General features: G+C 53.9%; 1 long non-coding RNA gene across 3 annotated transcripts; it reads left to right on the top strand.

Moving 5' to 3' along the window:
• The first annotated feature begins 18,423 nt into the window (after positions 1-18,423).
• LOC137452162 (uncharacterized) lies at positions 18,424-20,872 on the top strand. 3 transcript variants are annotated; one of them, XR_010989977.1, is made up of 3 exons: positions 18,424-18,736; positions 19,255-19,440; positions 20,095-20,872. It is a non-coding gene; the product is annotated as an uncharacterized lncRNA (long non-coding RNA). The 3 variants fall into 3 exon arrangements; XR_010989978.1 differs by having other exon boundaries at positions 19,251-19,440; XR_010989979.1 differs by lacking the exon at positions 18,424-18,736 and adding an exon at positions 18,937-18,969.
• The last annotated feature ends 3,841 nt before the right edge of the window (positions 20,873-24,713 follow it).

Below are 24,713 nucleotides of genomic sequence, written 5' to 3'. Positions count from 1 at the left end.
GGACTGGTGGCAAATGTTGGACAGTGACTAGGTGCTCATCTGCCAGAGCTCTCTGCCCTGGGATGGATCCCATCTGGTGCCATAGACTTCTGAGGGTCCCAGTGGTATCTCAGTCCCTCCCAGTTCTTTCCCAGTCCTTCTCAGTCACCCCTAGTCCTTCCAATTTCCATCCCAGTTCCTCCTGTTTCCTTCCCATTCCCTCCCATTCCCTTTGGAATTCCTCACAGTCCCTCCCGGTCCTTCCCAATCTCCTTCCAGTCCCTTCCAAGTCTCTCCCAGTCCCTTCTCAGTCCTGTCCCCATCCCCATTCCCATTCCTCCCAATCCTCTCCCAGTCTCCTCCCAGTCCCATCCCCGTCACTCACAGTCCCCTCCCAGTCTCTCCTAGTCCTTTTCCCAGTTCCTCTCAATCCCTCCCAGTCTCCTTCTCATCTTGCAGCGTGGCAGATTTCCCGGAGTGGGAAAGCAGAGCCGCGCTCCCTTTGGTCAGTACAGTTTAGGTGGGAAGTGCTTCCACTGGCTCCATTGGTCCAGATCGCCCCAGTTTGGGCTCTGTTTACTTTGGGGCCATTTGGGCCCATTTAGGATCCTCTTTGGGACTTTTTCCCCAGTTGTTCCCAGTCCCTTCCAGTTCCCTCGGAGCTCTCTCACAGTTCTCCCCAGTGCCTCCCACTTGAGCCTCCACTACCTCTCAGTCTCTACCAGTTTCCTCCCAGTTTTCTTTCAGTCTCTGACAGTTTCCTCCTCCTTCCCTCCCAGATTCCACCTCGTGCCCTCCCAGTCCCTCCCAGTTTCTTCCCAGTCGCTTCCAGTTCTCTCCCAGTCCTTTGGTGGGAGGAAACTGTTGGGACCGGGAGGGCACCGGGAGGAGGCCATTACTGTGTAGTTTGGTAATACTGACGGCTGCAGCTGGTGCTGAGCTAAACAGAATGATCACAGAAGGCTTTTTCTCTGAAGCCAGAGCTGCCTGCTGGGGGAACGAACGTTTTTCTGACAGCTCTTGGAGGAACATTTCTGTAGAGGTGTTCCCCAGGGCTCCTCAGGTGCTCAGAACTCAACATGTTGCCTTGGCGGGGAATAAAACCCATGGAAAGCTGAGCGTGAGGTGACAACGCAGGCACCGCCCCCCCCAGCGTGGCAGCGCCGCCCTCAACAACATGGCGCCGGATGCTTTAAAACGGCTCAGTGCAGGGTTGTGGCTGGTAGAGGTCGGAGCTCCTCCTCTGTGTCCCAGGTCAGTGCTAGTCTCTGCTGCTTTGTGGGGTTTCTCTATAGCAGCCGCTGGAGCTGCGCGGGGCTTTGGGGGTGGCTGCCAGCGGGGCAGCGCGGGGCTTTGGGGAGGTGGCGGCCGGCGGGGGGTGTCCGGGTTCGGCTGGCGGGGCTCTGTGGGGGTGGCGGCTGCTGCCTCAACTGTACCCAGAGATACCTGGAACTCTGGGCTGCAGCTGGTGCCCAGATCAAAGACAGCTTTGTCTCTAAGGCCAGTGCTTCTCTGCAGAGGAACCAAGATTTCTCTGCAGGTGTTGCCCAGGGTTCCTCATCTGCTCAGAATGCCCAGCTCCAGTGCCAGGCTGATGTCACCTCACAGCCGTCACTCTGTCGGTGGTTGCCTAGGAGTGCCAGAAATCTTCCTGGAACTATTGGAGAAAAGGAAGCTTTGTCTGTCTCTGTTTGCGGTGCCCTGAGAAGGACTTGTACCGACACAGGCTCAGAAAGCTGAAACAAAACAATGAGAGCAACAGATGGAAGAGATGGGTTGATTGCCAGCAAGAAATGCACCAACTGCAAGGCGATTTTGGGGTAGTAAATCCCAGAAGGTGTGACACGCTTGGAGATGCAGACCTGCGCAGCAGCTGTCACAGAGGAGGGAAGCGCAGCAAAAACTCAGCTGTGTGCTGAAGGTGCAAATCCTACCCAGAAGGGTGTCCGTGGGTCAGGGTGATAAAAAGCCCCTCAGCTGTCTCTTTCCTTCCATGATACCATATGGGGGTGGGTGCTGATGCAGGAGAGGAGCAGGTGAGTGAGGGGCGGGGGATGCTGCCCAAAAAAGCTGCCTGAATGCTCTCAGAGGGGATGAAAACCCATGAAAAAAATGTTAGTGTGAGGTATTCCAGCAGAGAAAAAGCTGTGCTCTTAATCGAGAGATTGCAGAACAGTAGTAATGTGGATGCAAAAAGGCTTTGAAATGACTCTTATTTGCAAACTAAAAAACCCCACAAGACACACAAAAGAAACATCACTGGTTTTATTTTTAGTTTCTTAATTTGAATGGGAAGTCAAGGGGAATATAGAGGCATGTGGGGACTAATGGAAGGTCTCCTGTGGGTATTTTAGTCGGATGGTTAGGGTTAGTTGTGGTGGTGGGGGGAAAGCTTTGCAGTAGTGGCCTTTGTGGCGGGGGTCCAAATAACCCTAAATATCCAACTAATCCTTTGGGAGACTCTCCAGAGGCCCTCCTCATCCCTCTATGTGCCCCCAAATTCCCCTTTGATACCCCCAGGTGCACCTTAGGTGCCAACCGATCCCCTTAAGAGGGGTGGCAACACTGACCAGTTAGGGGCTTCTCTTGCCCCTGTGTGTGGGGAGCAGCTGAGTGCGGCCCTCTTTGAAGGTTTTTCCATTTGTATTGAAAACTAAGAAACAAAAAGAAAAAAACCCCAAAGGAACAAAGAAGGGCAACCCCCCCTCCCGTGACAGACAAAAAGGAAGGTCTACTGTTTTTATGTGATACACATGTTATATTTATGCTTTGAAACCCTGTTTTGCTCTCCCTAGAATTTGCTTTTACATTCCAGAAGCTCTCCTGTTTAAGTGGATGTAGAAGAATAGTATGATGTGGGAAGGTGTTTTGGGATAGCTTTGGAAGACTACGGGGAAGATTTGCCTTTGCTCGAGTCAGAGAAAGCTATGTTTTGCCTTTGACTCTGAGAGTAATGTAAACACTTTGGAACCGAAGGAGAGAAACTGGGCAGAGTTTGGTTGGACGTGTTAAAATAGTTTTGTTGTTACGACCTACTGTATGCCTTAATTACACGTATGCCAGTAGAAAATGCCCAACTGAGATGTGCCACGTGTGCCTTCTGATTAGACTATATAACTTTGCTGTATAATGTAATAAATGTCTTCAGCTGCTTACATCTGGCCCAGAAAGCACTGCTCGAAGTAATTAAAACATCAATACTACACCAAATGGTCACCCCGGACAGAGGTAAGCGACAGGGGAAACTGAGGGTCGGTGCCTCCTGTTGAGGAGCACGTATGGGTAATCAAAGAACAAAAGAAGATAACTTGATACTCAGAGTCATTTACTTACATCTTGGAGGGAAAAAAAAAGTAGAATGAAAAGACATGGGAGCGGGGAGGGATTGCATCCTTCAGGGCAGCAACAAAAGTAAACAAAATTGTTACATCTTCCCTTACAACACAGGGACTAATTAAAGATTCTTTAGATCAATTAGCAGAGCATTATAAAGCTGTTAGAATAGTAATGCCATTTCACCAGAACAAAGCTCTTTGACATCTACGCCCCCCAGCCCCCCTCCCCCACCATGGCCACTAAGCTCACCTGCACCCCTGGAGCTGCAGTCACTGGCACCTGGCCAATAGCAACAGCAGCCCACTCCCCCCCTGCTGCTGGACACCCTCCCACTAACTCTTAAAAGTTTTTCCATGTGTTTTAATTGTTGTGGCCGGTTGACGCTGCCCCCTTAAGAAAGGGAATATGGTGGACGGAAGTTGGTAAACGGAAGGAATAGTCTAAACTAATTTCATTGGAAGAGTGGGAGGAAGCACCTTCTGAACAGGGAGTGAACTGGACATTTCCAGGACTTTTCTATGTCTTGCTTCCGCCTTTCCACGGTGCAGCAGCTCTCTGTCTCTGTGCTGGGCTTTCTGCCAAGGCCTCGGCCTTGAAGTCCAGATACCAGGCCTTTATTAACTCCTTTCCAATTAACACAAACTGCTTCTAACATTTTTTTTTTCTCCTCTCTTTTCTCTCTCTTTCTATCCCACTCTGGGAAGGGGGGGGAGAGAGGGGAGAGCGGAGGTGGGGAACCCCCTCTCTGCCGAGGGGGGTTACTCTCATTTCTGTGTTACTCTGTTGTATATCTTTGTATATATTGTAGATATTGTAAATTTGTAAACATTCCCCTGCATACCTTACATTGCTTTGTAAATATAGCTCCACTGCTTTGCTAATTCAGCTTGTGAGTTTTTTTTTCCTTTCCCTTCAATTTTTTTTTCCCCTTTTACCTTACAAGGGGGAAGGGAGGAGGCTTCTCGGCCTTACCCTTCCAAACCCACTACATTTTTTTATTGGCGTACCCAACGTGCGGCAGATAATTAGTTTAATTTATTACTTGATTGATTTAGTGTTTTCTAGCTGAATTAGCAAATATGAAGGTATTGTGGTTTGTGGAGCGATTATTCTTTTCAATTTTTTGGGGCTCTGGTTTACAGATATTGTTTGGGTTTGATTTTGGATTACCTGGGCAAATATTTGGTGCGGACAATTTATATGTGGGTTATGTATAGAGTTAAAATATGGTATGGAAAATGTATTAATTTCCTATGGCCAGTGAGATACAGGAATGTTACCTCCACCACTCTCCCAATTGAGATAAAGGGTTTTAAGATTCCACCGGAGGAAAGAGTAACTTTAGGTGATGCCTGGGATCCAAAGGTGATTTATTTCATGTGTATAATTCTGCTGCTGGTGATAATTAATGTGTATTCTCTGTATTCCTGGCGTCGGGAGAGAAAGGTGTCCAGAGCTTGTTTTGTTATTAAAACTAGATCAAAAAGAAAACGCCGTGGCTCTCGATCAGTCCCAGAGTCATCTAGTGACGAGGACTGTGGAGAATCTGTGTCAGCTAAAAAGAAGGCTAAAAAGTTAATTGGTAAAGCAGCTCTAAATGACTTTGCTGATTCTAGCAAGCAGCCAAGGGCATCGGCTGGTATCAACATGGCACCTACTCCTTCTCCTTCTTCTTCTTCTCCGTCGGCCATTAACGGAGCAACATCACTTCCGCCCACTCCCTCGGTGGGACCGGAAGTCACTGCCCCATCAGCTGATTTATCTCAGGACCTGTCAGCTTCTATTAAGGTGGCTGTAAATTCAAACACAGCTCCAGTTAAGGTGGCTCCTTTAAAGACTAGAGGTGGAAAGGCCAAAGATGGAGAGGAGGAGGAGGAGACTGATCCTGGTGAGGGGCCCTCTACTCTAAAAGATCCTGCTCAGGAGGAAGAGAAGGTTTGTTTTAAAGATCTAGCTAACCTAGTGAGATCAAAGCAGGATAGAGATGAAGTTAGGAAGGCAGCTGGCAAAGGTGGTTCTCAGCTTAAAGAGATCCTTAGGAGAATGACAGCAGGATTATATGGACAAAGAATTCAGGGAGATGAGGAACAAGATGATATTACAGACTGTTCGTCACCACGGGAGGAATTGCGAAATGTCCGTAAAGATTTCACCAGGGCAGATAAGGAGCCAGTTCTAGCTTGGCTTAGTAGGTGTTATGATACAGGTGCTTCAGCTCTAACAGTTGGAGACAAGTCAGCAGCTCAGTTAGGAACTCTCTCAAGGGACAATGGAATAGATAGACATCTAGGCGAAGCTCTCGGTAAGGTTAATCTGTGGATACGCCTTTTAATGGCGGTTGCCCTGAGATACCCTTCCCGCGATGACCTTCCATGGAACCCTAAACCCTGGACTACCATAGATGAGGGAATTAAGCGCTTGAGAGAATTTGCTGTTAGAGAGCTACTCTATGGTGAACATGAAACTCTGAATCCTGATGACATTCCTGTGGGTATTGGTCTTGCTAAAAAGATCATCAAACTTGCTCCTTCTAATTATGCAAACATTCTGGCAAGCAGAATTGTGTCAAGAAGTTATGGTGGAGCTTCTCCTACCGTTGGCCAATTCAGTGATCAAATGAGACAATTGGAGGATAGCATGACACGTGGTTCTTTGGTTTCAGCCATTGAAACTCTGTCTGGAAAAATTGAGAATTGCATGAAGGATCTGAAAGATTCCATATACCAATTGGCACAGAAGGATAATTTCAGTTCTTCCTCCAGGTGGATACAAGTTTCATCTGTGAGGAATACACGTCCTCCAAGGAGGTCATTCCAAAACAGGTCATTCCAAAACAGACCACCAAGGCAATCACGTAGAACAATTTGGATAACTCTGTGTGATCAGTTTGGTGAGAACATGAACCGCTGGGATGGCCAACCAACTTCTAATCTTTTCAGGAGACTGAGGGAATTGCAAAGTGGCAGAACCCGAGGTAGCAATACCAGAAGGGTAGCTGTTACTTCCACAGTTCCCCAGAATGACTCTTATGGCTCCAACAGTGGCTCCAGTTATATCATGCAAAGTTATAACCCTGCAAACTATGTGCAATGCACATGTGCGCATGTTCCCCATAACTAGGGGTGCCCTGCCTCCCGCCAGGGGGAGGAGAGGGATAACAGAGATAATAGAATCTATTGGGATGTGTACATCCAGTGGCCTGGCACTTCACAATTTCAGAAGTACAGGACCTTGGTTGACACAGGAGCTCAGTGCACCATAATACCATCAAATTATCAGGGATCAGAGTCTATAACTATTCTGGGAGTCACTGGTGGATCTCAAGAGTTAAGTAAGGTAGAGGTTAACATAAGTTTAACTGGTAAACAATGGAGGAAGCATACAGTTGTGACCGGACCTGACGCACCTTGTATTTTGGGAATTGATTTTCTGAGAGAAGGGCGTTTCAAAGACCCTAGAGGTTACAAATGGGCTTTTGGAGTAGCTTCTATAGAAATTGATGGACAAAAATTGAAGCTGTCTGCCAGACCTGAACTTTCTGATGAATCTGCAGTTGTGGGACAACATAAGATACAGGACATTAAATTGCCGGCTGCTTCTCAGACTGTGCATCACAAACAATACAGAACCAACCGTGACTCTTTGTTGCCCATTCAGAATCTGATTCGTCAGTTGGAGAGTCAGAAAGTCGTCAGCAAAACTCATTCGCCTTTCAACAGTCCAGTGTGGCCTGTGCGGAAGCAGAATGGAGACTGGCGTCTGACAGTAGACTACCGAGCCCTGAATGAAGTGACACCACCTATGAGTGCAGCAGTGCCAGACATGATGGAGCTACAGTATGAGCTGGAATCCAAAGAGGCCAAATGGTATGCTACCATAGACATTGCTAATGCATTTTTCTCTATTCCCATAGCAGAAGAATGCAGGCCTCAGTTTGCTTTCACCTGGAGAGGAATCCAGTACACTTTCAACAGGCTGCCAATGGGCTGGATCCACAGCTCAAGCATCTGTCATGCAGTGATCCACGATGCTCTGGAGAAAGGCGGTGCTCCAGAACACATCCAGTTCATCGATGATATCATCGTCTGGGGTAAAACTGCTGAGGAAGTCTTCGAGAAAGGTAACAAAATCATTGACATTCTTCTGAATGCAGGTTTTGCCATCAAGCGAGACAAAGTGAAAGGACCTACCACAGAGATTCAGTTTCTGGGAGTGCGGTGGCAGGATGGACGTCGACACATTCCAGTGGATGTGGTAAATAGAGTCTCCACCATGGCAAGTCCCACAAACAAGCAAGAGACCCTACGTTTCTTAGGGATAGTGGGATTTTGGAGACTGCACATTCCTGGATACAGTCAGATTGTGAAACCTCTGTATGATGTGACTCGAAAGAGAAACCATTTCCACTGGGGACCTGAACAACAAGCAGCCTTTGACCAGATAAAGCAAGAGGTAGTTCAAGCAATGGGTCTGGGACCTGTCCGAGATGGTCCAGACATTAAGAACATTTTGTACACGGCTGCAAGTGACAATGGTCCAACCTGGTGCTTGTGGCAAAAAGCTCCAGGTGAGACACGTGGACGACCTCTTGGTTTCTGGAGTCGAGGTTACAGAGGTTCAGAGGCTAATTATACTCCAACAGAGAAAGAAATTTTAGCTGCCTATGAAGGAGTGAAAGCATCTTCTGAAGTGATTGGAACTGAATCACAACTTCTCTTAGCTCCCAGATTACCACTTTTGAATTGGATGTTCAAAGGCAAAGGCTCCACACCACATCATGCCACAGACTCAACATGGTCTAAGTGGATGGCTCTGATAACACAGAGAGCTCGAATGGGAAATCTTGAAAGACCTGGTCTAGTGGAGGTGATCTCAAGTTGGCCTGAAGGTATCAACTGTGCTAAACCTCCAGAGGAGAAAGTAACTCGTGCTGAGGAAGCTCCTCCTTACAATGACCTTTCTGATGATGAAAAGAAATATGCTTTGTTCACAGACGGTTCCTGTCGTCTTGTCGGAAACAAGCGAAGGTGGAAGTCTGCAGTGTGGAGTCCAACACACCGAGTTGCAGAGGCGAAAGATGGAGAAGGAGAATCCAGTCAGTTTGCAGAGGTAAAAGCTGTCCAGCTAGCTCTCGACGTAGCTGAACGTGAGAGATGGCCAAAGCTTTATCTCTGCACCGACTCATGGATGGTAGCCAATGCTCTATGGGGTTGGCTAAAGAACTGGAAGAAGAGTGGTTGGCAGAGGAAAGGAAAACCCATTTGGGCAGCCAACCTGTGCCAGGACATTGCTGACCGAATCGAGAGAATTCCAGTGAAAGTGAGACACATCGATGCTCACATTCCTAAGAGCAAAGCTACTGAGGAACAGCAACACAACCATCAGGCAGATCTAGCTGCAAGATTTTCTCAAGTAGACATGGACTCTAATCTTGATCTCGACTGGAAACACCGAGGTGAGATATTCTTAGCTCGGTGGGCTCACGATTCGTCAGGACAGCAAGGCAGAGATGCAACATACCAATGGGCTCGTGACAGATCCATAGACATTTCCATGGATGCTATCACGCAAGTCATCCATGACTGTGACATTTGTGCTGCTATTAAGCAGGCAAAACGACTTAAGCCCTTGTGGTATGGTGACAGATGGTCCAAGTACAAGTATGGTGAAGCTTGGCAGATTGACTACATCACTCTACCACGTTCTCGTTCTGGTAAGCAATACGTGCTTACTATGGTAGAGGCAAACACTGGATGGTTGGAAACTTATCCAGTTCCACATGCAACTGCACGCAACACCATTCTCGGTCTGGAGAGACAGATCCTGTGGAGACACGGAACTCCGGAGAGGATCGAGTCAGACAACGGAACTCATTTCAAGAACAACCTTGTAAAGAACTGGGCAAAAGAGCACGGTATTGAGTGGATATTCCACATTCCCTACTATGCACCAGCTTCAGGGAAGATTGAACGCTACAACGGTTTGTTGAAGACCACTCTTAAAGCCATGGGGGGTGGATCTTTGAAAAACCGGGAAAAACATTTAGCACAAGCAACCTGGCTGGTAAATAGTAGAGGTTCAGTGAACCGAGCTGGACCTGCACATTCAGATTTGCTACGAAAAGTAGAAAGTGATAGAGTTCCTGTTGTTAGAGAAAAGAATCTGTTAGGTAAAACTGTTTGGGTATTTTCACCCTCAGGAGAGGCTAAACCTGTCCGAGGGGTGGTCTCAGCTGAAGGTCCGGGTCACACTTATTGGGTAATGCAAGAGAATGGTGAAATTCAGTGTATTCCACAAAGAAATCTAACTTTAGCTGAAAGAGGTTAATTTCAAACTGTTGTACAGCTACATTGCGTCCAAAGGAAGAATCAACGAGGAATCTACGGTGCACAAACCCTGAGATCCCTGAGAGCCCTGAGTCAACTAAGAGACCCTGAGAATCCCCGTTTCCCTTTTCTTCGCTTCGTCGATGAAGAAATGAACTGTTTTCCATTTTTCTCATTTTCTGATTTTCTTGGACTTTTGAATCATCTACATCTGAGCATAGCCGGAATGGACTATGAACTTTACTCACGAACTGTAAATATCGTTTTGGATTGGATGGACAGTGTGAACAGCCAATGAAATTGTTTAGAAGGGGTGGACTGTGGCCGGTTGACGCTGCCCCCTTAAGAAAGGGAATATGGTGGACGGAAGTTGGTAAACGGAAGGAATAGTCTAAACTAATTTCATTGGAAGAGTGGGAGGAAGCACCTTCTGAACTGGGAGTGAACTGGACATTTCCAGGACTTTTCTATCAGTCTTGCTTCCGCCTTTCCACGGTGCAGCATCTCTCTGTCTCTGTGCTGGGCTTTCTGCCAAGGCCTCGGCCTTGAAGTCCAGATACCAGGCCTGTATTAACTCCTTTCCAATTAACACAAACTGCTTGTAACATTTTTTTTTTCCTCTCTTTTCTCTCTCTTTCTATCCCACTCTGGGAAGGGGGGGGAGAGAGGGGAGAGCGGAGGTGGGGAACCCCCTCTCTGCCGAGGGGGGTTACTCTCATTTCTGTGTTAGTCTGTTGTATATCTTTGTATATATTGTAGATATTGTAAATTTGTAAATATTCCCCTGCATACCTTACATTGCTTCGTAAATATAGCTCCACTGCTTTGCTAATTCAGCTTGTGAGTTTTTTTTTCCTTTCCCTTCAATTTTTTTTCCCTTTTACCTTACAAGGGGGAAGGGAGGAGGCTTCTCGGCCTTACCCTTCCAAACCCACCACAATTGTGGACAGAAGGGACACTTTAGGCAAAAAGCATGACTTGGGAGAAGATGACTGTCCTAGAAGCCTGTAAGAAACACTGATTGCCAGATACTTTTGTGTACTTTAGGAACTGCTGCTGTAAGTTGTATGCACCGACATCCAGCAATATGGAGTGGAGAAGAGACAGTGGCATCTGTTACAAGCACCTCGAGTTTTAGGCTCAAAAACATCCATGTAGCTCAAAATTGCTGCTATCACCTCCTATGGAAGTCTCCATGCCTTCAGCGAATCCTACATTTGACCTGGAGGCTGCCTGGAAGGGCAGCTGGTGTGAATTCGGTGGCTTTCTTCCCACCCCCCTTTTCCCCCCCTCTCTTTGTCCCTACGGTGCCTTTGCTAGCCAGCCACCTCCCCCCCCCCCTATTTCTCCCCCCCCTTCTGATAACATCTCTAGTCTATGAAAGTTGTGTTCTGATTTAAAGCAACAATGATTATTTCATTATTTCATTATTTCTGATTGTGATGTGTTTTAGAGATTTTTTTTTTTTCTGTTTTCAATAGTTGTTTTACCTGTAAGCATAATGAATAGTAAGTATTTAGTATTTATAAGTATTAAGTAATTAGTGATTGTACTAAGGTATAAGCATTTAGTAATGAGCTCAAACTTTCATTTTTCTGTGAGTTCAAATTTTAACTTTTGGTTCAAGCCTTCTTTTTTTTTTTTTTTGTGCCATGGCATTTTGAAAGAGCTCTAACTTTTTATTAGTTTCTTTTTAGACATTGATTTGATAATTTAAACATAGTTCTTTCAGTTCTGTAGAGATTTTTGGTGTTAGCATAAGAGTTTGACATAGGGATATTATAGAATGAGATTTTTTTTTTTTGTTTGTATTCAAAATCGTTTTAAGAGAGGGATTATATATTAAAACAAAAAGGATGCATATTTTATAACTAAGGTTTTAGTAATGCCAGCAAAAAATAGCTAACCCATGTCAACACCCAGAAACATCACTTCTGCAACGCAGTACCGCATTCATCTCAACAAACAACAGCACAAGAATCACAAGGATGGGACAAATAGCATTTCACATGAAGCTGAAAATCAGCAGACCTACCTAACACAGGTCACAATGTCTGTTACGATAATCTGAGATCAAAAGCATCAATCGGGAGAATGTACCATAAAGCTATGTGTATTAGGACTGAATATCACAATTGCTTAATTGTTGTGTGGTTAGAGAATATGTTGTCATGGACTTGTATGTTAACTCTCCAGTTTGTATTAATTTTAAACAGTTAGTCTGATTATAACACAAAATACATTTGCATTTTAGGTTATAAAAAACAAGGGAGAATTCAGGTGTTACATCCCCCCCAAAAAAATGGCTAAAGTATACTACATTGTCAAACTTTCATTTTATGTGCGGTTTCAAGCGTGATTTAACAAAGTTTATGGAGGATATAAGAATTCTGGAAGTTTTAGCTAGGAGAAATTTGAAAGAAGAACAAACAACATTAGGCCAAAGATAGTATCTATAGGACTCGGTGCCTTAGCAAAAGCAAAGTATCAAAAGAGCAGCATTGTTAGGATGAGTAAGGATGGATTGTTAGGTTACGGTCAATTTTATACCGGGCAGAACCGTGAATAGTCAAGATGTCACCTTTGACCCGGCAAAGAAGCCTTTTCACTTTTGCTGTTTACATGCAAGATTTTTCTTTACTTATGGAGATGGAGCCTGGCCAGCTTTATCTTTATAGATCAAGGAGAATCTTGCTAACATAAAACAACTTAGGATTTTTGAGCGTCTTAGACAAGAGAAGATGTAACATACCTGTAAAGCATATTGTAAAAGACAGTGGTGAGGATAGGGTTTGCTGTGTTTGTAGATCATTGTGTCTTGATCCTTGTGTATGACGTATTTGGGCCTGATGAAGTCATCTCTGTTGGTAAGAGGAGTGAAGTGTGAAAACTTGAACGAGTAAGATCTAAGTCGTTGACAGATTAAGCAGTTAACAAAGAAGTAAGTTCTTTGAAGTAAGGGAGTAAGTAGGATGAAACTTTGAAAAAAGCAACTGTTCTGTTGGGTTAGGGTGGGGGGGTTGGGGTTAGGGTTGGGGTTAACGGTTAGGGGGTTAGGGTAGGGTTGGGGGGGTTAGGGGGTTAGGGTTAGGTTTAGGGTTAGGGGTTGGGGTTAGGGGGTTAGGCTTAGGGGTTAGGGGGTTAGGGTTGGGGGGTTAGGGGCAGGGCTTGGGGTTAGGGCTTGGGGTTAGGGCTTGGGGGCGGGGTTAGTACCCGAGGGTTAGGGGTTAGGGGGTTAGGGGGTTGGGGTTAGGACCAGTGCTCCCAGTCCCCCCTCCCCACCCCCCCCAGGGGCTCCCAGTCCCCCCCAGTCCCCCTCCCAGCACTCCCAGTCCCCCTGATCCCCCTCCCAGCCCATCCCTGTACCTCCCAGCAGCTCCCAGTGCCTCGAACTGGTGCCGGTGAATGAGGGGGGCGGGGGGCAGGAAGGGGAGGGGCCAGGAGCTAGGGGGCAGGGCCAGGAGCTAGGGGGCGGGGATCCGTGGGGCAGGGTCCCCGTGGGGTGGGGCAGGGGTGCAGCCCCTGGGGTTCTCCCATTGGCTCGCTGGCTGCAGCGGACCCCTGAGGACCCCAGCGAGGGGAGGGGGCAGGGGGGATGGTTTTTGGGGGGGGGGGCGCGGGGGAGGGTCAAAAGGGTTTGAGGGGGTCCGGGAGGGGCTCCTAAGGATTGGGGAGGGGTCCCAGGAGGGTCTGAAGGGGATCCCAGAAGGGCAGAAAAAGGTGGGATGGGAATTGGGGGGAGGGGCTGGGTCTGGGGGGGCTCTGGGGGGTCCGTAAGGGTCTGCAGGGGTCCACCAGACTCCGCGGGGGTCCCCAGGGGTCGCCAAGGGTCTGTGGGGCTCTGCGGGGGTCCTCAGGGGTCTGGAATGGTCCTTAAGAGTCCGTAGCGGTCCGCGGGGGTCTCTTACGGGCCCCTGCAGACCCTTGGGGACCCCCACATATCCCTCCAGACCCTAGGGGACCCCTATGGACCCCCCCAGAACCCTGCGGACAGCCAAGGACCCTTACAGACCCTTGGGGACCCCTCAGGACCCCCACGGTCCTTTAGGGACCCCCAAAAGGGAGAGGGCAGAGGGGGGGAGGTGGGATGGGCGCTGCTCCCGGGGGTGCCGGCGCCGGGGGTCCCGGGGGCGTGAAAGGGGAATTGGGGGGGGCCCTCTGGAGGGTCCCAAAGGAGCTGGGGAGGGGCTGTGAGGGTTAGGGGTCTCTGGGGTTGAAGGTTTTGGGGTCCTGCAGGATTCGGGGAGGTCTCACTGTGGTTTTCGGCGTCCCTGCAGCCCCGGGACCCCCCTCTCCCCCCGGGCCCCCCCCAGCCACATTGCGAGCGGTTGGCAGCGCAGCTGTGCCGCCGCCCGGTGGCTCAGTGCTGTCCCCGCGCGTCACGGTCGGCACTGCAGATGGGCAGCGGCGAGTGCTGCCTCCAGGAGGCTGAGGGCTGAGCCGCGCCGGGGGGGCTCTGCGCTCCTAGCAGCGATAGCTTCCCCCAGAGGAGCTCTGAGGCCAGCTCCAAGGTTCGGTTTGGGTTCTCCTGGGGGTCTCAGACCCCACTGCTCTGATTTCACAGCTGTGTTTCCTTCCCTGCCTAGGGGACAGGATGCCCTCACTCCTGGAGAGAGAGAGGCACAGCCTGAGAGGCCTGGAGCTGTGTGGGCTGTAGATGCTCTTCACCAGCTGGGAGCCATCCCCCCAGGAGTCTTCCACCAGAGAGCCTTCTGCGGGGTGCCACGATAAGCAGGGTGCAGGTGAAAGGGTCCAGAGCAGGGCAGCAGGGCTGGGCAGGGGGCTGGGGCACAGAGTCCTGTGAGGAGAGGCTGAGGGAGCTGGGGTTGCTTAGCCTGGAGAAGAGGAGGCTCAGGGGAGACCTTCTTGCTCTCTACACCTACCTGAAGGGAGGCCGTAGCCAGGTGGGGGTTGGGCTCTCCTCCCAGGCACCCAGCACCAGAACAAGAGGACACAGCCTCAAGCTGTGCCAGGGGAGGTTTAGGCTGGAGGTTAGGAGGAAGTTCTTCCCAGCAAGAGAGGTTGGCCCTGGGGATGCGCTGCCCGGGGGGGTGTGGTGGAGTCTCCCTCCCTGGAGATGTCCAGGAGGGGCCTGGGTGGGGCCCTTGGTGCCATGGTCGAGTTGATCAGATGGGGCTGGGTGGGAGGTTGGACTCGAGGATCTCTGAGGCCTTTTCCAACCTGGTTAATTCTCTTCCCATCCTATTTCATCTTCCCCTGGGTGGCAGGTTGGACCTGACGCTCCCCGAGGCCCATCCCAGCCTGGTTCGTGCTGCTTCTGCGTGTTCAGGACGGGGATTCCCTGCTCAGTCTCTCTGCTCAGGGATTCCTCCTCTCCAGAGGTGTGAGAGAGGCTTCCCAGCCAGCCTGAACTATTTCCCCCTCTGCATTTGCTTCCCTGAACAGAAGCACAGGGGGGGAGATGCAGTCCTGTCCTGGCTGTTCTCGCCGGCATTGTGCTTCTCCCTGCCCACCCTGCCCCTTTCTGGGGGCTGCCTGCTCAGAGCTGACGGGTGAGGGGAAGCAGTTCCAGATCTGCCTCACGGCTGTTCCCTCCTTCCCTTCTTTCTGGAGGGAGGCAGTGAGGGGGAAGAGAGGCTCTGCAAATGAGGCAGAGCAGCAGAGGACTATGGAGGGAGGAGAACAGACTCCAGGGGCCTCCAGGTCAGAGCCGTGCAGTTAGCATCACAGCTCCTGCTCCATCACCACCACCACCACTTCTGCCCCCAGCCCAGCGCCAGGGGCAAGGCCCTCACCAGCCAAGACACCACCCAGAGTAGCTCAGCCCCAGCAGGGAACCCCAGCCAGCACCCCTGGATGGGATTGGGGCGGTCATCAGCCCTGGCCCTGACAGCCAGGGGGCCGCCAGGACCCCAACCTTCTGTCACCATCACCCAGCATGCACCAGAGACACTCACCAGGGATGAGAGAAGGATCCTCAGCCCAGGCAGTCTCATCCTAAGGGGGCTGCTCTTCCTAGGGGAGGGGATTAAATAGGAGAGTGGGTGGGAGGGGCCAGGTGGCCACACCTGGGGTGGGAGGACACTCCAGCTGAGCCCAGGTGCCGATGGTTTGAGGGGATGAAGAGGGGAAGTGGGGCAGGTGAGGGACTTCAAGGGTGTCAGGGAGTGACAGGGCTGGGGGGCATGGAACAAAACCCAGAAGGGGGGAGGTTCCAATTGGATGCCAGGAGGAAGCTCTTCCCCATCAGGGTGGTGAAGCTCTGGCACAGGTTGCCCAGGGAGGTGGTGGTAGCCTCATCGCTGGGCGATTTGGAGGCCAGGCTGGAGGTGGCTCTGGGCAGCCCGATCCAGGGTGAGGCATCCCTGCCCATGGCAGGGGGGTTGGAACTGGCCGATCCCTGAGGCCCCCTCCCCTCCCCTCCCTTCCCCTCTTCTCCTCTCCCTTCCCCTTTCCTTCTCAGAGCCCAGGCCTGGACGCCTGGCAGGCTGCTGAGCAGCCCTGATGCCTGCAAGCCACCGTCCGCTCCGGGGGGAAAGAGACGCTCTCGCTCTCCCTGGCCAAGGCTGGTTCTCTTTCTGGCTCACCCAAGGACTCCACATGTCAGGTGATGAGGTGAGATGGATCTGAGACACGTCGTGGAGCCACTTGTGTAAGCATCTTGAGTCTTGCCGAGAGGTTGTTGCTTGTTCCTGCAGAGAAAGGAGTGCTGGGTGTGTTGCGGTGCATCTTCCATCAAGCTGTGCTCTACAGTCTCTCTGGGACCGAGCGCCGGCTCTGTGCAGTGCCTCCGGGGGAGGGGTGAAGGGCACTGGGAGCGTAGGAAAGCAGAAAGGGTCCCAGGAGGGTTTCAGGACAAGGGAGAACAACAGGCTGCTGATACTGGAAGGATGGCCTGGTGATAAAGAAGAGCGGACTGCAGTACACAGCCTGAAGCGTGAGGCAGGGGGACGCTTGCCTCCCTGCTGGAGAAGATCAACCTGATACGGGATGAAGATAACGATGGAGCAAACTCAGAGAGCAGCAGTGGTGCAGGACTGCCAGGGAAGTGCTCGGGCTGCTGGATTTCCCCTCTGTAAACTGCCTGTTCTGTACCAATAAATGATTCCTGCTGCACCAGTAAATGATTCCTGCTGCACCAGTAAGTGATTCCTGCTGCACCAATAAATGATTCCTGCTGCACTAGTAAGTGATTCCTGCTGCACCAATAAATGATTCCTGCTGCACCAGTAAATGATTCCTGCTGCACCAATAAATGATTCCTGCTGCACTAGTAAGTGATTCCTGCTGCACCAATAAATGATTCCTGCTGCACCAGTAAATGATTCCTGCTGCACCAATAAATGATTCTTGCTGCACCAGTGATTCCTGCTGCACCAATAAATGATTCCTGCTGCACCAGTAAGTGATTCCTGCTGCACCAATAAATAATTCTTGCTGCACCAGTAAGTGATTCCTGCTGCACCAGTAAGTGATTCCTGCTGCACCAGTAAGTGATTCCTGCTGCACCAATAAATGATTCCTGCTGCACCAGTAAGTGATTCCTGCTGCACCAATAAATGATTCCTGCTGCACCAGTAAGTGATTCCTGCTGCACCAATGAATGATTCCTGCTGCACCAATAAATGATTCCTGCTGCACCAGTAAGTGATTCCTGCTGCACCAGTAAGTGATTCCTGCTGCACCAATAAGTGATTCCTGCTGCACCAATAAGTGATTCCTGCTGCACCAATAAGTGATTTCTGCTGCACCAGTAAATGATTCCTGCTGCACCAGTAAATGATTCCTGCTGCACCAGTAAATGATTCCTGCTGCACCAGTAAGTGATTCCTGCTGCACCAGTAAGTGATTCCTGCTGCACCAGGGGGGTCCCTGCATGCATTCCCACACGGGAGTCTCCTGTGCCTAGCAGGAGAAAACTCTGCTCTCTTTCTGCTCCATGTCAGTCTAGGAAGTAGCTTTCGGGGTAGCCTGTGGGGCGCCAGAGCACCGCAGCAGGCCACATGGCTTCAGGAGGATCCAAGGGCGGCTGCGTCTGAGGCGCAAAGGCAGCAGCGAGGAACCTGCCTGCGGCCTCCGATGGAGGCCTCGGGCGGAGCATCGCTGCCCAGGGGTCCAACCCAAACTGGGTGTGAGAGACATCGACCTCTGGCACATTCCCCACCGTGGGGCAGCCACCAGCCGGCAGCACGGGGGCTGGAGTAGCTGCAGCTGTTTGTGGGGGACCCTTCCCTGACCCCCTTCATTGCTGCAGCAGAGCTCCCCTTCGGGGGGAGAGGGGATGTGTACACATCTGACTAGGAAAGGACCGAGCTGCTGGCCGGGCAGTTTGCTTCACATTCTGCCTTTTGGGGGGAGAATCAAAGGGAGCGGGGGGATTCTGGGCGGACATGGGGCAGGGGGATGCTGCAGCAGAGGAGCAGGTGAGGGCTGGGGGCACCCCCCTAAACCGCTGACAAGTCTCGGAGGGGACCACAGAATATTTCACAGCGTCAGTGCCGTGAGAGGCAATGCAGAGCAGACCCTCTCCAGCTGGAGAGGGAGGAGTTGGAGCGACTGCTGTGTCACAAAGCTTTGGAAACGAGCCCCCGTCTCCCCTCTCTGTTTTAAAGGCTGTGAGAATCGTAATGAAGTCACACAGGGGCTTGAGCTATAAGCACAGCCTGCGGCCGTACCCATCATAAACAGAGGCTTTTACCTGCGCGCGGTGTAGGGTTTCGATTTAAATGCCAAAACATCCCGAACGGGGCCGGGCCGAGCTGCTGCCCACGCCCACGGCAGCGCTCAGGGCCGCCCCCGCGTGCGTCACAGGCGGCACCGCCGCCGTGCCGCGGCGCGTGCCGCCCCGAGGGCGCTCAGCGCTGCAGCGAACCGCGCTGAACGCTTGAAATGCTGGAAAGTTGTTAGGGGGAGAAGGGAAAAGGGAGAGAGAGCCTGACTGGAGCGCTGACATGGGTACAACTCCTGCGCCGCAGCGAGGCTCCGGTCCCGCCAGGGCGATAGCGTCGCGATCGTTGCCATGGGTTCAGCGCATGCGTCGCAGCGATGGTTGTTCGCGCGCTCGGGGCTGGCGGCTTTAAAACGGCGCTCACTGGCCCGCCGGGGCTATCGGGTTCCTGCTCGCTCTGTGCTAGGTGAGTGCCTGTCTCCACAGCTCTCCGGGGTTTTCCTCTGGCAGCTGCAGGACCGCGCTCTGGCTTTGCTTGCAGGGAGGTTCCCGGAGCCGAGCCGGGACCGTTTGGGAGCCGCGGCGGGCGGGCCGCGGCGGGCGGGCCGCGGCGGGCGGGCCGCGGCGGGCGGGCCGCGGCGGGCGGGCCGCGGCGAGCAGCAGTCAGGAAGAGTCAGGAGGGGTCTTCTCCCGGTAACAGTAAGTGCTCTTCTAGCGTGGCACCTGTCGTCTTTGTTCCTCCCCGTAACTCCAAATTCCCTTCCTAGTGCTCCCACTGCCTTTCCAAGTCTCCCAGTAACTCCCCCACAGCTCTGCGAGTTAAATGAATGCCAGAGGAAAATGAGATGCCTGTGCAGTGTTTTTCTAGGGTGCAGGGAAACCTACTCACAGCTTTACAACATGAGTAACTGAGAGCTAAGCTTTGCTTTTTGCTCCACTCCTTACCGATTGACTCTTTGCTTTCTACTTGGTCGACCAAGCAAGGCTGACGTCACTTCACAGTTACTACCCCGTTGGTGCCTGCCTGCGAGTGCCAGGACCCTTCCCAGAACCACAGGACAGAAGGAGGGTTTGTCTCTCTCGCGGTGCCCTGAGCAGGAGTCGTACCAACACAGGCTCAGAAAGCTGAAACCATCGAAAGATTTAATTAGAGAGCAACAGGCATTAGAGGTTGGTTGATGGCCAGGGAGAAATGCACTGACTGCAAGGCGATCGGGGCGTAGTAAATCCTGGGGAACGGGGAACACGCTCGGAGACGCAGAGCCGCGCAACAGCTCTCACAGAGAGGCGCAGCAAAAACTCAGCTGCGTCCCGAAGGCGCAAACCCTACCAAGAAGGGCGTCCGTGGGTCGGGGCTATCAGAAGCAGGGCAGCCCCTCAGCTGTCTCTGTCTTTCTTACCGCGATGCCACGTGGGGGTGGGCGATTGTGGGGGGTTACAGACCATTGCAAAAACAGGGTGGAGGGCTTGCCAGCGCCAGGCAAACCAACCCCAGGGGCGGCCTCTGCCAAGAGGCCTGGTCACACCTAGCGGAGCATGTTGGAAACTGGGGACATTCAGCATATCCCACAGCAGAACGTGGCTCTGGCTGAGAGAGGATGAACTCAGAGGGGGCAACACACATCAATGCATTATAGTCACTGTGCGAATAGTTAGAAGTCTAACCTCTTTCCCTCCTGGCTTAACACCAGCCTGGCGTCCAGGACTCAACATACGCACTGCACAGCAACCCACAGAGCTCCTGGGTCATCCCACCTGTACTTGTTCCTGCTGTCCCTGCAGCAATGGACTGTTCCTGATTTTTTTTCTCTTTTCCTTTCAAAGTCAGACTGATTCCTGATTCTTCTCCACATCCCTGCCCAGTTCCAGCACCAGAGAGACTGCCCTGAGAGAGAACGAGCTGGGATAACCAGGGACTCGCCTCGAGGAGTCGAATACCACGTGCCAAGAGCGGACGACAGGGCTGTGACAGGGGAGTGGGAGGGGAACGGAGGGTGGCTTGTGGCGGGTGAACGCCCATTCTGAAGACAGGGTGGAGGGCTTGCGAGTGTTCTACTAAACTCTCTGCTTCCCAGCTGACTCCAAATTATTTCTTGCTGGATTTGGTCCTTTCCTTTTTTTTTTTCTCCCCTCTGTTGGGAGGGAGGAGGGGGGGAGCAGGGGAGAGATTCTCAGCCTCGACACCATCCAAGCTCTGAGCTCCCAGGTAAGGCTTAAATCGCTGCAGCGACGACGCAGCCGAGGAGCGGGCGAGCGAGGGGCGTGGGCAGCCTCTCCCAAACGCTGCCGGCGGACCGCTTGCCCGAACGTTCCCGGAGGGGACGGAAACCCATGACAAAACGTAAGTATTAGCGTGAGGTATTGTAGCGGAGGAAAAGCCATGCTGTTCCTCCAGAGGTTGCAGAGCAGTAGTAACGTGTACGCCAAAAGGTTTCCAATGGCCCTGAGCCGCAAATTAAAACCGCACAACACACACAAAGGAGACCCCACTGGTTTTATATTCAGTTGTTTAATTTGAATGGAAAGGCCTCTGAAGAGAGGCCAGCTGAGTCGCTTCCCACGCACCCGGAGGAGATGCCCCCCCTGACCGGTCAGTGCCCCCCCCCCCCACTTCAGGGGGTTTGTGGGCATCTATGGTGGGTGTGGGGGTTATCAAAGAGGAATTCAGGGACATGTGGGAGCCAATGGAGGGTCACCTGGGGGCACTTCAGTTGGATGGTTAGGGTTAGTTGGGGTGGGGGGGGAGTGGGGGCTGGCTTGCTGGCAGCCTCTGGTGTGTGTGTGGGCGGTTGGCCAGCTTGGCAGCGGCGGCCTCTGTTATTGGGCGGGGGGGGTGGCTGGCTTGGCAGCGGCAGCAGCGTCTGTTGTTGGTCGGGGGGTTGGCTGGCTTGGCAGCGGCAGCTTCTGTTGGGTGGGGGGCAGGATGTGTGGCTGGCTTGGCCACAGCTTTTGTTGTTGGGTGGGGGGTGTTGGCTGGTTTGGTGGCAGCCCATGTTTTTGGGTGTGTGTGGGGGGGTGGCTGGCTTTTTGGCGGCAGCTTCTGTTATTGGGTGGGGCGTGTGGGGGGGGGGGCTTGGCCTGGCGGTGGCCTCTGTTATTGGTTGGGGGGGGTGGGATGCGTGGCTGGTTTGGCGGCGGTCTCTGTTATTGGGTGGGGATTGGGGGGGTCGCTGGCTTGGCGGCGTCACCCTCCGTTTTTTGGGGGGGTTGGGGGGTGGCTGGCTGCAGCAGCTTCTGTTGCTGGGGGGTGTGGGGGGATTCGCTGGTGCGGCGGCGGCCTCTGTTTTTTGGGGGGCTTTGGGGGCACCTGGCTTGGAGGCGGCAGCTTCTCTTGCTGGGGTGGGGGGGGTTGACTGGCTTGGCGGCAGCGGCTTATGTGGTTGGTTGGGGAGGGTGGCTGGCTTTTTGGCGGCGGTCTCTGGTGGTGGTGGGTGGGGGGGTGGCTGGCTTGGCGGTGGCAGTGTCTGTTGTTGGTTGGGGGGTTGGCTGGCATGGCAGTGGCGGCCTCTGTTGGGTGGGGGGTGGGATGTGTGGCTGCCTTGGCAGCGGCCTCTGTTGTGTGTGGGGGGTAGGGGTGGTGGCTGGTTTGGCGGCAGCCCATGTTTTTGGGTGTGGGGGTGTGGCTGGCTTTTTGGCGGTGGCCTCTGTTATTGGGTGGGGGTAGGTTTGGTGGCAGCGCCCTCTGGTTTTTGGGGGGGTTAGGGGGTGGCCGGCTTGGTGGCGGCAGCTTCTGTTGCAGGGCTGGGGGGTGGCTGGCTTGGCAGCGGCGGCCTCTGTGACTGGGGTGGGTGGGATGTGTGGCTGGCTTGTCAGCGGCCTCTGTTTCTTGGGGGGTGTGGGGGGTGGCCAGCTTGGCGATGGCAGCCTCTGTTGCTGGGGTGGGATGAGTCGCTGGCTTGGTGGCAGCTTCTGTTGCTGGGGGGCATGGGGTGGTTGCTTGTCTTGGCGGTGGCCTATGTGGCTGGGTGGGGGGGCTGTGGCTGGCTTGGTGGCGGCGGCCTCTGCTGTGACTGGGGTGGGTGGAATGCGTGGCTGGTTTGGTGGCGGCCTCTGTTATTGGGTGGGGGTTGGGGGGGTGGCTGGCATGGTGGTGGCGCCCTCTGTGGTTTGGGGGGGTTGGGGGGTGGCTGGCGCGGCGGCGGCAGCTTCTGTTGCTGGGGGGCATGAGGGGATTTGCTGGCTTGGCGGGTAGCGTCCTCTGTGGTTGGGGGGGGTGGCTGGCTTTTTGGCGGCGGCCTCTGTTGGCGCTGGGTGGGTGGGGGGGTGGCTTGCTTTGCAGCGACAGCCTCTGTTATGGGGTGGTGGGCCGGCCGCCTTGGCGGCGGCAGCGTCTGTTGTTGGTTGGGGGTTTGGCTGGCTTGGCAGCGGCGGCCTCTGTTGGGTGGGGGGTAGGGGTGGTGGCTGATTTGGCGGCAGCCCATGTTTTTGGGTGTGTGGGGGGTGGCTGGCTTTTTGGCGGTGGCCTCTGTTACTGGGTGGGCCGTGGGGGGGGCTGGCTTGGCTTGGTGGCGGTGGCCTGTGTTGGGAGGGGGGGGGGACTGGCTTGGTGGCGGCGGCCTCTGTTGTGACTGGGGTGGGGGGGATGCGTGGTTGGTTTGGCGGTGGCCTCTGTTATTGGGTGTGGGTTGGGGGGGGCAGGCTTGGTGGCAGCGCCCTCTGGTTTTTGGGGGGGTTAGTGGGTGGCCGGCTTGGCGGCGGCAGCTTCTGTTGCTGGGGGGTGTGGGGCAATTTGCTGGCTTAGTGTGGCGGCCTCTGTTTTTTGGGGGGGTTAGGGGATGGCTGGCTTGGTGGCAGCAGCTTCTGTTGCGGGGCTGGGGGGTGGCTGGCTTGGCAGCGGCGGCCTCTGTTGTGACTGGGGTGGGTGGGATGCGTGGCTGGCTTGTCAGCGGCCTCTGTTTCTTGGGGGGGGTGGGGGGTGGCCAGCTTGGCGACGGCAGCTTCTGTTGCTGGGGGGCATGGGGTGGTTGCTTGTCTTGGCGGCAGCCTATGTGGCTGGGTGGGGGGGCTGTGGCTGGCTTGGTGGCGGCGGCCTCTGTTGTGACTGGGGTGGGTGGGATGCGTGGCTGGTTTGGTGGCGGGCTCTGTTATTGGGTGGGGGTTGGGGGGGTGGCTAGCGTGGTGGCGGCGCCCTCTGTGGTTTGGGGGGGTTGAGGGGTGGCTGGTGTGGCAGCGGCAGCTTCTGTTGCTGGGGTGGGGGGGGTTGGCTGGCTTGGCGGCAGCGGCCTATGTGGTTGGTTGGGGGGGTGGCTGGCTTTTTGGCGGCGGCCTCTGTTGGTTGTGGGTGGGTAGGGGGGTGGCTGCTTTTTGGCAGTGGCCTCTGTTACTGGGTGGGCCGTGGGGGGGGGCTGGCTTGGCTTGGCGGCGGCCCCTGTTATTGGGTGGGGGAGTGGGGGGGTGTCTGTCTTGGCGGCGGTGGGCTATGTGGTTGGGTGGGGGGGCTGTGGCTGACTTGGTGGCGGCGGCCTCTGTTTTTTGGGGTGCTTGGGGGGTGCCTGGCTTGGCAGCGGCAGCTTCTGTTGCTGGGGTGGGGGGGTTGGCTGGCTTGGTGGCAGCTTCTGTTGCTGGGGGGCATGAGGGGATTTGCTGGCTTGGCGGCAGCGTCCTCTGTGGTTGGGGGGGGTGGCTGGCTTTTTGGCAGCAGCCTCTGTTGGCGTTGGGTGGGTGGGGGGGTGGCTGGCTTTGCAGCGACGGCCTCTGTTATGGGGTGGTGGGCCGACTGCCTTGGCGGCGGCAGCGTCTGTTGTTGGTTGGGGCTTTGGCTGGCTTTTTGGCGGCGGCCTCTGTTACTGGGTGGGCCGGGGGGGGGGGGGGGCTGTCTTGGCTTGGCGGCGGCCCCTGTTATTGGATGGGGGAGTGGGGGGTGGCTGGCTTGGCGGTGGTGGCCTCTGTTATTGGGTGGGAGGGGTGGGATGCATGGCTGGTTTGGCGGCAGCCTCTGTTATTGGGTGGGGGAGTGGGGGGGTGGCTGTCTTGGTGGCGGCAGCCTATGTGGTTGGGGGGGGTGGCTGGCTTTTTGGCGGCGGCCTGTGTTGGGTGGGTGGGGGGGTGGCTGGCTTGGCAGCAGCGGCCTCTGTTATGGGGTGGTGGGCTGGCTGCCTTGGCGGCAGCAGCGTTTGTTGGTTGGGGGTTTGGCTGGCTTGGCAGCGGCGGCCTCTGTTGGGCGGGGGGTGGGATGCGTGGCTGCCTTGGCAGCGGCCTCTGTTGTTGGGTGGGGGGTAGGGGTGGTGGATGATTTGGCGGCAGCCCATGTTTTTGGGTGTGTGGGGGGGTGGCTGGCTTTTTGGCGGTGGCCTCTGTTACTGGGTGGGCCGTTGGGGGGGGCTGGCTTGGCTTGGCGGCGGTGGCCTCTGTGGTTGCTGGGGGGGGGCTGGCTTGGCGGCGGTGGCCTGTGTTGGGTGGGGGGGGGACTGGCTTGGTGGCGGCGGCCTCTGTTGTGACTGGGG

Source organism: Melanerpes formicivorus, unplaced genomic scaffold, assembly GCF_026170545.1.
Source record: "Melanerpes formicivorus ecotype bairdi unplaced genomic scaffold, bMelFor1.0.p_v2 SCAF_50, whole genome shotgun sequence".
In the NCBI taxonomy this organism is placed as follows: Eukaryota; Metazoa; Chordata; class Aves; order Piciformes; family Picidae; genus Melanerpes; species Melanerpes formicivorus.
The sequence above is the reverse complement of the archived record's forward strand: the minus strand, read 5'-3'. Positions and strand labels throughout refer to the sequence as shown.